Source organism: Phaethon aethereus (genome assembly GCF_964289735.1).
Source record: "Phaethon aethereus genome assembly, chromosome: 3".
Lineage (NCBI taxonomy): Eukaryota > Metazoa > Chordata > Aves > Phaethontiformes > Phaethontidae > Phaethon > Phaethon aethereus.
This window is the reverse complement of record NC_138576.1, coordinates 113234679-113247945: the sequence shown is the minus strand read 5'-3', so window position 1 is coordinate 113247945 and position 13267 is coordinate 113234679. Positions and strand designations below refer to the sequence as shown.

Sequence of the window (13267 nt, the reverse complement as noted above, 5' to 3'; positions counted from 1 at the left end):
GTAAAGGCATTCTTGCATTGTGGACCAAGGTGAATTTTTTTTTTTTATTTATTTACTGGCTTGAGTAAATAAACAAAGAAAGAAGGCCTTAAAAAAAATTCAGAGGATGTCTATGCCCTACTCTTACATTGAAACACACAGACAAAATGTCTGGCTGGTATTGTACAATCTTAATTTAAAAATGTGAACAAAGCAACTTCTCCCAGGTGCCAGAAAAACTGAGCGCCTACATGTTTCAAGGAAAGCATTGTGTTGCTGAAGAGAATTTAAAAAATAGCTTTCCAAAGCTGCATCTAACATCGGGTGTCTAGTCATCAGTTGCCCATTTCTTTGCAACCTGAGACCAGATCCACCCACTGTGGCCAACAGCATTACTTTCTTCTTACAGTGTTTTCTTTTTCATTAGCATATTGAGGAATATTTTTCTTATAGTTTTACTATACCTGAAGTGTATCAAACCCATAATGTTTGTGCAATCTTCTGTCTAGCCTTGATTTTTGCATTTTAAAACAAACATTGGGTTCATTAATTATGAGTTGGAGATAAAAAATTATTGCCTGCTCATAAGTGTTTTGTGGTTCTGTTTGGTTTTTTTGTTTTTTACAAATAACTTTCTTATACCCATGCTGTAGCAAAAGATGGTAAAAATAAAAGAATAATTGAGATTTTTCCATGGTCAGAAACACTGCCATCTTAACAGAGATGGGGAAAATCATAAATTAAACTTTCTTGGTCTTTTGAAATTTCTGTAAAGCAGCAAAAGGCCTTTTATCATCATGCTCTGTGAGGTCATCCTGGCCTCCTCCTCTTGTCTTTGCAGGAGACTTCGGGATCCTCCCTGAAGCCTGCTGTGCTTCAGAGCAAAATCCATGATAACTGTGCAATTTCACTGGAATGAGGTCTGACCTTCTGAGAGCTGCTTCTCTTTAGTCTCTCTAGAGTGGAGACACTAAGAGATTGGCCTGAAATCCTAAGACATCTGGCAAGGATTTTTTAAGGGTCGTCATTATTAGATAAAGCTTGGAAAACTGCTGGGATATAGTTTCCTGGATTCTATTTCAAATAGGGATAGTATTCAAAAGAAAGTTGAAAGGCAGTATTTCAAAAGCACTCATGGTACCAAAGAACATATATCTTACTAATGTCAGTGGAACTGTAGGCACTTTTGAGAATTTTACCTGAGATCTGTTTTAGCTCAGCAAGATATTGTGAAACATCACAGTTATAAAAATGAAGAAGAACATAGAAATGGAGAGGCCTATGTATATGTTATATTTGAAAAATAGTTCATTGGATCAAAGTTTTTCTATATTGGCAGCTACCGCATTGAACTAGCTGTAATAAAAGTTGTAGGAGGGTTTGTCATTCAAAGCTTCCTTCTTGCACCGATGTTGAGATGATTGTCTTATCTACTAAATAACCAGAAACGTGCAAAAGCTGTGAATAGTGGAAGGAGGAAAAAGTGGAAGGAGGGAAGAGTCTAATTCTGCATGTTCTTTTGCATGCACCCACTCACCTGTTTGTATAATGAATATGCATGATCAATAATGCCTGTGTACATTGAAATGCACTGTGCATGGATAACTTACCTGTGTTGTATCAACCATAACATTATAAAAAGGATATGGCTGTGATTTAATTACACTGGGACTCAGTTTTACAGTTTGATAGAAACTGGTTCTTTTGTTACTGAGCTTCCATTTTACCCAGGAGGTCATAAGTCACTCAGATCTTCCTCATTGACAAAATTTGTGACAGATGTGTAAGCATAGGTTTTAAGTGTATTTTCAGGAAAACGGTGGCAAAGAAGGTTCCACATGGAACTGTTACTTTGAGTTAAAAAATTTTAAATTGTAGTCCTCACTAGCATGTTGGGGAGGGTGCTTGTTTGGGATGGTTCAGAATAGAGCTATGAGGTAGCTTGCTTTTAACCTTCTTCATTCTAGGAATGAAAGAGGAAATTACGAGTTTGATTATGGTACTTCAGTGTGTGCTTGCCCTCTTTATTATTCTGTTTACTTAAAGATGATGTAAACCTAATAATGAAATCAAGTTCATAACAAATTCTGATTTGGAAAATTGCTGCTTGATCATCCGAATCACAGCTTTAGTGTTAGGTTAGGAACACATTTATTTAAAGTAATCATTTAACCTCCCCACATAACCATTGTTAATATGAGAAACATTTAAAAAAATGTGTAATCTGCCTTGCTACCAGATGCTTAACAGTTCCAGTGCAAATATTTTAAATTCCAAGGTAGATTATTATAAAACTCCACCTGTACTGTAGTAACCTAGATATAAAGGATGGGTTGTGTGTGTGATACGTATGCATCTCTGTGCTTCAGGAAAGGGATGTTAATATGACTTAGTCATCCAGAGATGCAGCAACTAGTTTTCATAGCAGGCATTTGACTTCTGTTATGGAAGTGGTCTCCTGTGCAGTCTCTACTGGGAGATCTAGTTCAAGAGGAAATAGATGCCTAAAAGTCTACTGCCACTTCCTTCTGTTGACAGATGAAAGAAGGACAGATAGCTCTGAGAATTACTATACAGTCCTCCTTTTTTTCCCTTCTTCTTGGCATGGTCTGCATCCATCTCCACGTCAAATGGAAAAAGGCAGCAGCTTATTCACGTGGTGTTTGGTTAATCGCCACATGAACTTCTGTGCTTGGCTTTTTCACTGACTTCTAAGGCCCTTAGGTAATTCTGTCAGAGATTCCTGTTTCTGTCTCTGCTCTTCTTCTCTTCCCACCCTCTTCTCCCAAGTCATTAGACAGAAAAGTGAGTGCGCATATATGTATATACATCATTGTCTTTCACAAGCACTGTCCTGTTACTACTGACTACACCAGGCAGTCCTGTAACTGCCTCGAGTTTCCAGCTTTTCTATGGTGAGGAACAAAGCGAAGTTAGGCAAAGATATTGCCTTGAAGGGCTAAGAAATCCTGTTAAATTGCTCTTTCTAGCAATGCTGGTAGCATAGGAAATGAGCATTCTCCCATGTGGTACAAATAATACTTGCTCTACTAATGAAGACAAGAAGGATTGATTTTCATCAACAGACTTCAACTACTTTTAAAAATTGTTTAAAGTATAAATTATGCCATGTTTTTATCTTTCATTGTTAAAATGAAAGACTTTATTCCGAAATACAACATTTTGTGTGCCTGATGAAGAGAGTCAGCAGTTTCTGTGTCTTCCTCGTTTGTGGAATTTGTTTTAAAATAAAAGTATTCTGGGGCCACAAAACCAATGTGCTGTTTTTATGGTTACAGCTGATTTTGAAATTTGAGAACAAGAAGTTCATATGGCAGATAAGGCCAGCAGACCATTTTAGATCTTACAGCTTTCTCGTTCCAGAACAGACAGCCAGGCTATAGGACACCAGCTACTTATGCTAAACTGGGCTCACTTCTACTCTCTCAAGCGGGGCAAGGAGTTACTAATTAAGGTCAGTTACAGGTATCATGGACCTGCGGATGTAGATTGAACTGGTGAAGATTGTTCTGGTAAGAAACATCCTAAAACTTAAAATAAGGAATAAGGCAGATATGGCAGCATTTTGAACATTATCCTAACCCTCTTCTGGTAGAAGCCTGAGGAGGAAACCCCATAATTCCAGCAAGAGAAGAGTGACAATCCTACCTAGGGTATAGTAAATGTATAAAAATAAAAAGAAATTAAACTCAGGGTAGATTGTGGTAGGTATTTTTTATTTCATTCTCTTTAACGTTATTAGGAAAAAATATTATAGAGAAAATGTAAACTAATAAGATTAGTACTGTAATGGGAAAATATGGAAAACTATTTTAAAAGATGTGGTAACATATTACCTGAAAGAGTATGGTATGATTGAGGACAGATAGTGTCAATTTATGCAAGGTATAACACACTTAATGAACCTGAAATACTCTGAAGATGCAGCATTACTGGCATGATAGATTAATTAGTATTGTACTTACATTTTCAAAATGTATTTGTGAAGCCTTCAGAGTTACAATTAATGACTGAGGTGAACAGTCATAGGAGAGGAAATATTGTATGTCTTACAGAAAATTGGGTTTTGGAGCATGAATAAATTCAGTTTGCGCTCTTTGTCCCAACTATATATACTACATCTATTAAAATATATATTGTGGGAAAGGCATTTGTGAGTGTTTGTCAGCCTCGGTTCCAAAATTCTCTTGGTTTAAAAGGAAGTTAATGCTTCCACATTTTCTCAGCTATTTATTCAGTTTTTGTATGTGATATACTTCATTTTATATATAAACTAGGGAAATACTTAATATCTCCAAATGAAATGTTGACTTTTGTGTAAAAAAAAAATTATATCAAAGGGTTTTGATTTTCAGCTTTAAGTTAATGGAAAATTCTGCAAAAGTCCTCTATCAACTTTTTTCCTACTAATTTTTTGGAACTTTTGGCAATCTTAAAAGGACTATAATTTCCTGCTCTCCTCCCTCTGTCTCTTAGTTATACATATGCAATATTCTTCTGCACCAGGGTTTTGATAGCCGACTCTGTTAGATTCTATTGTACATATGAATAATATATGCATAATTTTAATTTATGCAATTATAATGACCTTCCCTCAAATGAACAGAAATAGTAAAACTCAGGTGAGGATCAGACTTCTGTGTTTGAGTGTACCAGAGAAAAAAATTGCAGAGTCTTAAGATAAATGAATTTGATATTCTCCCTTGAATACTTCACATGTCTTGGGCTTAATGCCTAACGGAAAGTCAATTGAAAGATTCTTATTGACTTAGTGGTATTTGGATCAATGCCTAGATAGTTGAACGTACTTTCAGTGAGATTGATGGTAAAAATACCTTTGATTTTAGTGGTTCGCATTGAAGCTAATTAATTTTCCCAGGAAGAGTTTAATAATCTTAAAAAAAAAATTCCCAGGATAATGTTTCTTCTAATAATCATCTTTCAAATATGGAATTCCATATTATTATATGCATATCTATGCAATGCAAAGATTCGGTAAGACCAGTGGTGGTTTGTATATGCATGAAACAGTAATGACTTTAAAATCTAATTATTCATGTCCAGGAAGGACTAGGGAAAAAAAAAAAACCAACAAAAAAACAGAACTAGGTTTCAGAAATCTGATATTTTAGAAGTGCTGAGCATGCACATCAGTGGCTAAAATCAATGGAAGCTGGATACAGTCAGCACCTCTGAAAATCAGGCCATCATCAGATCAGCTAAGTGAGCATCAGGGATCACTCTGGGGCCCTGGAAAGACTTTGAATCATTATGTTTATCAGGGTTGTGATATTTAATATTCTGCTACCTTGAGGTACAAGAAAATTATCTAAGGGTGATGTTACCTAATCCAGAATTCTGCAAATATTTGATATTTACTTATTATACTTACATACATGATATTTATTTGTGATTTTTTTGTTCCTCATTAATATATGTGTATGGAAAATGCTATAGGAAGTTTATCTGTTGTGGGCAGTGATTGTTCTTCTCTTTGGGGAACAAAAAACTCAGCAACCAGACTATGTGTTAATCTTTACTGAAGAAAAACTACTATCAAAGAGGATATATCAGAAATAGTGTGGCCAGCAGGAGCAGGGAAGTGATCGTGCCCCTGTACTCAGCACTGGTGAGGCCGCAGCTTGAATCCTGTGTTCAGTTTTGGGCCCCTCACTGCAAGAAGGATGTTGAGGTGCTGGAGCGTGTCCAGAGAAGGGCAGCGAAGCTGGTGAGGGGTCTGGAGCAAAAGTCTTGTGAGGAGCGGCTGAGGGAACTGGGGTTGTTTAGTCTGGAGAAGAGGAGGCCGAGGGGAGACCTTATTGCTCTCTACAACTACCTGAAAGGGGGTTGTGGTGAGGTGGATGTTGGTCTCTTCTCCCAAGTAACCAGTGATAGGACAAGAGGAAATGGCCTCAAGTTGCGCCAGGGGAGGTTTAGATTGGATATTAGGAAAAATTTCTTCACTGAGAGAGTGGTCAAGCATTGGAACAGGCTGCCCAGGGAGGTGGTGGAGTCGCCATCTCTGGAAGTGTTTAAAAAACGTGTGGATGTGGCACTTCAGGACATGGTTTAGGGGACACGGTGGTGCTGGATTAATGGTTGGACTTGATGATCTTGAAGGTCCTTTCCAACCTAGTGATTCTGTGATTCTGTGATTTCCAGACTTGCTTATGGGTTTGAATAATGAAAAGCAGTGCAATCAAAAGAGAATCATTTATGGGACTAGACAGGCAGGTGAGAATGCAATCCAATGTATACAAATGTTAAATTAATTAGAATTGGAGCAATTAATTAATCTAGGGAATTTGTGCTAAATGCAGCAATCATTTACCTCACTGATCAGGTTAAAGATGTAAGTTTGTAGGAAAGAAAATAAATAAATCACTCAGCTGGTCAAGCCATGCCTTGGAAACATGCAATTAAGTTATTCTTTTGTATTAGCAGAGACATAAATTAAAAAAAACTCTGGAAAGGGATTTTATGATATAAGCTGTTTGTTAATGACTCACCTTGAACAGTCTGCGCAGTCTGTTATCGTGCACTGAGCAACAGTGGTCTGTTCTTGCCATAAAGAGGCCAAATTGCTGAGGGAAGGTTATGGAAATGTGCTAATTCTGGCACAGAACAGACCGATACCTTACTGTATGAGAAATATGAATGGAATTTGGACACCTGATGTAATTAAACAGCTTACCTATGACTGCCACCTTGGAGCACTGCAAGGAGAAATCCTGATGCTGGTGTGGAAGGTCTGTTATACCAGCGTGGCAGGTCTGATCTCCCACCTGTGATTTCCTGCTTCCCCAGCCTAGAAAGGTGCTTGAGGGAAGCAACTCCTTGCATCTCCTTCCTCTGTCTTGGGATGACTAGAACTTCTCACTTCTTCCTCTAGCCGGCTAACAACTCCTTTATGTATCCCGCTCCTTTCATGCTTTTGGAAGGATAAAAGCTTCCTTCCCAAAAAGCGTGCTGTATGGTGGGGTCACCACCTGACAGCCCCTTGGTGAGAAAAAATTGCACAACCAGTAGTACCTAAGTTCTCAGCTAAAATACCACGTGTCGGTCACAAAATGCTCCAGCCCTCAACACTGATGAATCTTCTGAGGTGCTTTCTTCTAGCAAAGATGTAGAGCCTGGCTGAGGGTGAGTAGATATTTAAAACACTTCTGATGGGCCCACATGTATTAGAATCATCTGATAGAAATATGGAAAGAATTGCTTGTGGCCATGGCATTGTATGAAATGATCTTGCAGATCACTGCAGCCCAGATCATGGGCTCTAAGATCCTTTCTGATCTTGCATATCTCAAGATTACATGGTAAATTGGATCCATCTGTTGGCTGAACAGCTGAAGAATTTTATGGCAAGTCTTCCTTTGACTGTACTGTTGCAAACTGTACACAAATGGGGTTTTTTGATCCAGCATGAGAGAACAAAACCATGGAACTTAATTTTTCTGGCCCTTGTTGAACTTAAAAAAAATGCTGGAAAGATTAAGAATAGAAGGGGTTTGGGTTGAGTCATGGTATACTAACAACAAGAACTGTGCACTTTTAGGAACTGAAGTGGACGGATTTGGAGAGGCAAGCAAAAGAGCAAGCATATTTAATTAACATAAGCTTGAAGAGGCTCATGACTGACACCAGCTCTAACTTTTTTACATTGTTACTTCTAAACCTCTGAAACACTGTATGGATTACATCCAGTCTGATTTTCTTTCTTTCTCTTCCCTCTTGCCCTAGGCTGTTTTTCTGCCGTGTTCTCAAACACAAATTCACGTGCTGTGCATATTATTCACTCCCAGTAAATCCCAGTGAAAGCAGGTGGCAAGCTCCAGGGGTCTCAGTGATTACATACCTTTTCTTTCCCACAGAATGAGGCACACCGTATAGCTAAAGGAACAGAGGGGTCACTTCAGATGGTGATTGTATGATGTACTCACGTGGAAGACCTTCTTGATGAGGACCATTGATTAGTTCTGTTTAATTAAAGAACAAAAGCAGCCAAGAGCGAAGCAAATAAGCATGTGGGCAAACTTAGGAGATATGTCCTTTTGTGACTAGGTTTTTTACATATATATATACCAAATTTCTGGCTTCAGAAAGGAGGACAGAAGAATTAGTTTATAATGTACACATAAATAAATACATGATCTTCCCTCCATAGCAGTAACTTTCCTAGTTAACATTACTTCTCCCACTGATGTTTTAGACCCATCCAGTCTAATCAGGTCCTCTTAATCCAAAATTTCCTGCACTGGTTACTATCCAACATCCTTGTATACGAAGGTTACAGATATTTTAATAACTTGGCACCAACTCTTCGAGAACATTGCCATGTATAAAAAGAGCTGATGAAAAATTTAGCAGACATTTTAGCAACCTTATTAAGGTTTAAAGAATACTTGGCTATTTGCAATAGCAAAACAGTTGAGATGTTCACTGAAACCTGGCTGATCACCCAAAGGAAGAAGCACCGAATCATAGGACATTATTGTGACCATTTGGAGAATGAGAGCTCTGGATGATTGAGGGTCACTTCCAAGAGCTAGCCACTTTTGTCCACCTGTTCTTCATGGGTACTTCTCTGCTTTTTATATATATTGTGTATTTTATTAAGCATATACTGTTTGTTATATCTAGTAATATAACAGAGTCAGCCCTGATAATGTCTCCTAGCTTGTTACTGCCTAGTTTTTGTCTGATTTTAGAGAAGCACAAAAAGATTTGCACTCCCTCCTCCCTGCTAGGCATGCCTGGCTCAAAGCCGAGTGGAAGGCATGTGTACCCAGTGTGTTAGAAGCCATGACAGCGCAGGGTGTGGGCAGGTTGTAGGCACTTTAGGCTGACAACGTGTGGTTTGGAAAAAAAAAAGGACAGGCATGAGCAATGGCATCACATTCAGAGTATCCTAGACTATGCTTTTAGCTCCTGATGGCAGTTTAAATAAGAGAGAGTGACTCTCAGGTTGCTCTGACCCCTTGAAAGAGGGCCAGGTTTGCACAGGATAGATCAGGGTTTTTTTCTTATGAATATAAGCCAGAACCCAAGATCTGGCCCATTAACTGCCTGTCTTTTAAATTTATGAGCTCCAAGTGAGGGTAGGGATATAGTGTGCATGGCAGCACAAAGTACCAGTGTAGCAGTTTTTCAGCGAACATGCAGTATGAACAATATCATTTTTAATACCAGTCAGAGAGATTAGCCTGTTGATGCAGAACAAGGCTAAAGGAAAACTGCTGCTGTGGTGGCCTGAGCACATTCTGATCCTAACTCCAAGTAATTCTGGTCCCACCACTTCCACTATTAATTTGTCTGAAGAAACTGCAGAAATATGAGTAAGTATGAGCAGCATTTACATCAGGCCAGGAAACTCCTGCTGGAAGGTGAAAGGTGCAGAGGCAATTTTACAGAGCCTGCTGCTTTGCTTCAGCATTTGTTTGATTAAACATTGCTATTATAGTTAATAACTTTGTGCTAATAAGGAAAGCTTATCTTAATACTGTTCTGTTTTTCTGAGATACTACCTTAATTGTAACTCATAATTAGTCAATTAGACCACTTATTTAATTCAGGTTTTGCTCTGTGATGCCTCAGTGTCATCACCAAACTGGAAACTTGTTTTAATATTTAATGCTAGTTTGCTTTTTTCCTTCCAGATTGTTTTATCATCTTGAGCCTTTCTCACTTTTCACTTACACCACCGTGTCACTGTGGAGTACCTATAGTAATCAGTGAATTTAACCAGTGTCTGGGGTACCAGATGGTAGAACTGAACACACTGGGCCCGGGTCCTGCTTTCATCCAATTTAGCTATTTAACTTTTACGATCTCTGACACTAACTCATTGCACCAGAGTCATGCAGGACATAGAGCCAGAGCAGGGAATTTATCTGGATTTCCCAAAACCCAGGTTACCAGTTATATCTTCATCTGCTTTTCAGTAATGTGCCTGTGCTGTCTAATCATTTTCTCTCTTACCTGAGCATGACATGTTTGACATCAGTGCATCTCCACTGCTGTTATATCATTGAGCAGCATTTTCATTTCTCTCCCAGCAACAACCGTAGGTTTATAGTATTTGCCTTCCCTATCGATCTTATAGTGATTCTTCCTGCTTGACAGTGGGCTGCTGCTGCTGTTACGTCTCTTTTTGGTTTTTTGCTTAGATCGTGCTGGTCCCAAGAATTTCTGCAACCATAACAGTCAGGATAAGGATTTAATGAACTGATATTGTCAATGTTCTAGTGGTTTATGCTTAATGTAACAATCCCACTAACAGGTGAGTTTTCCTATTAAGTGTTCGGAGAGGCTTGAATATCTCTCTGTTTGTGAAAGCCCATTTACACTGAAGCATCCTGATGCTCCTGAGGGTGGATTAGGTGAAGGAACTGACTCACGCATTTCTTGGCTTTCGATAATTACCTAGCTTACATTGAATAAGGGATGCCGGGGAACAAAGGGAAGACATACATCCTTCAGTTTTGCCAGTTCTCTGTGAAATTATCCTGAAGCCTTCAGTGCATCAACATGAAACTACTAACGTGGCTTTAACTTCTTGTGTTAGAATTTGTGGGTGATAATCTATGTTCAGGCAAGGACCAAGTGGAAGTCCAGCTATCCCCTCAGGGAGATGTAAATCATGCTCGCTGCTGCAGCATTATACATTCTCTGTGGTCTAGGAAAAACTGCTCGTACAGGACTGGGAAGTCTTCCCTTTGCGTATTCTGCTGTTGGGTCAGGTACTTCTCTTCATCCCAGGCCTCTGGAGTGAAGGATGGGGTCGAAGCATTACATCCTCAATGGATCTCATCGTGCTCTGTTTTGGTGCCGGAATATCTTCTCATTTTCTGTTCAACAACAGTACCCAGCCTTTCCCTTGCATAGCAGATAGAGTTTTTAAGACTCGCTGTGGATTATGTAGCAGTGCCTTCTCATTTAGGGACGAGCACAAAGAGCATTATCATACATGAAGTTACTTTACAGTAACTTTTACCAATTAAAATAAAAAGTGAAAAGATTATGCCATAGAGCCTTAATAACCACTCAGCATATTTGATAATGTCACTGCTGTCAGTATCATATTCACGACTATGTTTAATAGCTGAACAGATGCAGCTCACTAGAGCACCACATGGTATGCAGCAGCAGGGAGTCCCATTTGACAAGTTGGTTTTGTTTTATTTCCTTCCTAGAGAGCCTTCCTTGATATCCCACGTATCTGTAGCGTTTTGATTTGATATTCAGCAAACAGAAAAAGGCAAGGGGATTCTGTACTGCTTGTTTGCAAAGCAAGAGGGTTTTTGTCTTTTTAGTGGGAGTACTATGAGATTCCTAATAAAGCTAATATAAGGCATGTTTTAATGTAAAATTGTCAGCCCTTCATCTGCAAAGGGTTGGTTTTTAGCAGGTAACATGTATCTGCGTGCACACGTTGCTTGTAGGATGGCAACTGTACTGATTTTTGGAGGTGGCTTCAGGGTTTGGGGATTTTTAATTTTTTACTGTTTTTATTGCAAGGTTTTGTGTACACGTCTGCAAGTCACTTTGCAGAGTGAACAGTAACTCTTGGCTGTAATAGTGCCATGGGATGCTGCGGTTGTTTGGTGCTTCTAGATTTGCTCTCCATGGAACAATTCATGGCAGCATTTTGTGAGACTTTCCAAATCTTCTAATTGCTTGTCTGGAAAAACACCTGAGTATATGCTCTGGGGCTAAAATAGGATGGCTATGCACATAATATATCCTAAAAAATCATAGGATAACAGTGAGTAGATAGTGTAACCTTGGCTATATGATTTGGGTATTTGTTTCCAGGAAACGTATAATAAAGATGGGAACAAGACTAAAAGTGCTGCAAGAATTATGTTAACTGCCTCATGTTACCTGGTGCATAAACAAACACAGAAACTCCCTGGGTTATATTTCCTATTCGGTATTAATGTGGTTATGTAGTTAAAGCTGGGTGCTGCTAAGGGCTAAATTCCTGGGCAGTGTCTTCCCCAGAGCTAAATACTTGTCACAGCTTTGTGCCCAGCTGATAGGCTCATTTGGAAGATATTTAAGACTTCTGCGTTTCTGTTCCTAATCTACTTTTTTAATATTTTGCTGGCTATTTAAACTGACATTCCTAAGGCATTGATTTTCTTTTCTTCTTTCTTGCTTTTCACTGCATATTCAAACTCAAAGAAACCGCGGGCACTTCTCCTTGTCACAGCTGTAGCGTGGTACATGATGACACCAAGCTGTGCTGGTGTGGGAGGAGGGGAGATAGGGGTTGCAAGCGCTGTGGAGAACTGATTAAAATTCAAAATGAGCTTGATAAAGTGGAGAAATAGTCTGAAATCAGGAAGATTAATTTCTACAAAGGAAAGCTCCGAGTTCTGTACCTAAGATGGAAAAATCAAATGCACAGCTATGAAATGAGGAATAATTGTGGCCAAGAAGCAGTTCTACAGGAAAGACTGGGAAGTTACAGCTGATTGCAATTTGCTGCAGAGACAGACAGGCATCGGTCTGGGATGTATTGACAACATGTGGTGTGGCAGAGGGGGCAAGGAAGTTGATTGCTCAGTCAGTACCGCTGGGACCTTAGCTGAGGATGTATGTCCAGTTTTGTGTGCTCAGCTTTGAAAAGGAGGTAAGCAAATTGGGCAGCTAGAAAAAGAACCAGCAATATACTCTAGTTTAATTAATATGTAGCTCCTAAGAAGAAAATGAAAGAATGGGCTCTGTTTTCTTTATAAAAGAGAAGATGGGGGGTGACTGGATGTGAAAACTATCTTTTAATACATATGGGTTGTTATAAACAGGGCTGTGGCTAATTTGTTTTACTCGTCTGTCAAGATAAGGTAAGAAATAGTTGGTTTAATTTGCAACAATGCTATCAGGTATTGGGAGAAAAAGTCCAGCTATGTTTGATGGTTAGCATGGGAGCAGGTTACGTAGGCAGGCCCTGGCAGTTTATGCTTTCAAGATCAGCCTACGTTCCTGTTGGTAATGGGAATGCCATGGAGACTTCTGCTGTATGTTTTTGCTAAAGTTAGCCTAGATGTACTTGCTGTTGCCAGTGAGTGATGGGTGTAGTGAGGTCTTCTTCAGCTGTATGCTCCCATTTACGCTTCAGTTTTTAACTGGGAGGCTTAGGTCCAGGAATGGTTTAAGATGAATTCTTAGATGTAAGCGCAGTGAGGTTCTCTGTTTTCATTCCTAAAGACACAGAAAAGGGGGGGAGTCAGCTGCTGCTAAGCATTTTCTTTTAATATCT

The 13267-nt window shown here is 39.1% G+C and overlaps 1 protein-coding gene across 28 annotated transcripts in view; it reads left to right on the top strand.

Moving 5' to 3' along the window:
- NRXN1 (neurexin 1) overlaps positions 1-13267 on the top strand; it is a 744403-nt gene that overhangs the window by 512124 nt on the left and 219012 nt on the right. The gene's annotated exons all lie outside the window — the stretch shown is intronic.